At 39.4% G+C, this 1,661-nt stretch overlaps 1 protein-coding gene across 2 annotated transcripts in view; it reads right to left on the bottom strand.

The window, feature by feature from the left end:
• The window catches only part of LOC111649749 (uncharacterized), a 2,421-nt gene extending 1,356 nt beyond the window's left edge, over window positions 1–1,065 (bottom strand). For both annotated transcript variants that reach the window (XM_023399452.2, XM_087172067.1), the window contains exon 1: window positions 924–1,065. The gene's annotated coding sequence lies outside the window, so the exon portion shown is untranslated. The remainder of the gene's footprint in view (window positions 1–923) is intronic.
• Window positions 1,066–1,661: the final 596 nt, after the last annotated feature.

Here is a 1,661-nt window from a genome sequence, read left to right as displayed (position 1 = left end):
AGCCTGTATTCAGAAACTGAGCCTTAAAACCAGCCGTCAGGACTTCTGGAACTTTGTGATGTCACAACAAATCAGTCACCAAGCCCCGCCCACCTGGACCCACCATCCAAACCTTGCAGGATTTGGTTTCTCTGAGTGTTTTTACCTGAAATCTGCTATATTTTTATTGGATCACTCAGAAAACAGTGAGCCAATCAGAAGCGCGGCTCAGAGCCTCCTCTCTTCTGATTGGCTCACAGACCTGTTGTCACTAGAGCTGCAGAGAGAAGCCTGAGAGAGGAGATGTAAAACTACACTGAGATGGTTTTTGGTTCTTAAAACCACAAATATATCTTCTTATGGTTCAACACTAAAATAAGACATAGAAGAAGAAGAAAATATGGAGTTTTAATGGCTTATAAGACAAACTGTAAATATAAAAAAATATAAATCCTAAAGAAATAGCTTTAGTTGACCGTCCTCAGCCCATTTAACACATAGGATGTGCACATAACACATAAGATGAATATTTCTACAAAGGCCATTGAATAAATAACTCAACTTCATTTCTGTTGTCAGCAGGATGTGCTGGGTCTAACAACCTACAAAAATAAATATACACATTAATATCTTTATTTCCGGAAAAGTTGGGAAATTGTGTTTGTATAAATCCTGCTCAATAACTGACACAAAGGACATCTCCTTGTCCATTTAGAGTGTAAATGATCAGCTGATTGTACATATGATGTGATGATCAGACATTTCTTACATTATACACACAGTGTCTTTAAGTTTTTGACTGTTAGTCATAAAAAATAATCATTTTAAGATGTAAACTTGTATTTTTCATTGTTTCCTGAAACTCTCAATCAAGGAAATCCTCAGCAGATGAATCCATAAGGGAAATAATCATTAGTTAAACTTTGCAGCTTTATTTCACGTACCTGATTTGGTAGAAGAAGATGTCTGATTGATGCTCCGAAGCCGATGAGTCCTCTTGGTTTTTTCTCAGTGTTCGGTGAAGGTGCTGCAGCAGTGAACAGTGTTAGGAGGAAGTAACTTTATTTTTATGGAGGACAGAGAGACAATGGCCTAACCGGTCCGATTACTCTCACAATTGCTTTATATCCTTATTTGAACAAGTCTTCGAAAAAGGAGGAAGAGGAGAAGCCGCAAACAAATATATTCAGTGTGAAACCACCCCACAGAGCAAATGTCTCTTAGAACAACTGTGTGTCACCCAGACTTGCAACAACAGTGCTGAGGACAGTGTTTGCAAGCAGGTTCACAGGTGTGTCGTGTTACAGGTGTTGCGACTCTCACACTTTCACAGAAACATGATTCCAACCCCCCCACCCCATTACACATTTTGAAGTAAATTGCAGCACTCGGTAGGTTTTTAATTAGCATCAACCTACGGGGCTGAAAAAGGAAGTGCTAAAACCTGCAGTTCCTCTAATGACCACTAGAGTCTGGCTCCAACAGAGAGTCAATCCACATAGACTCCCATGCTAAAATGTCCAACCTTACAGCAGAAATAAACATGTTTACAGCCTGGTACGACAACAGTTTTGGTCTCTAGAGTTAATTTCCTCCTTCATGACACCTGTTTATATAACTCACCTGTTTATATTTTATTAAGGACTAAAGTCTCAGCTCCACACACACTCCTCCTCTTTGCC

This window comes from Seriola lalandi, unplaced genomic scaffold, assembly GCF_002814215.2.
Source record: "Seriola lalandi dorsalis isolate HSWRI2012SDOR001 ecotype SW California unplaced genomic scaffold, Sedor1 jcf7180002051943, whole genome shotgun sequence".
Lineage (NCBI taxonomy): Eukaryota > Metazoa > Chordata > Actinopteri > Carangiformes > Carangidae > Seriola > Seriola lalandi.
The sequence above is the reverse complement of the archived record's forward strand: the minus strand, read 5'-3'. Positions and strand labels throughout refer to the sequence as shown.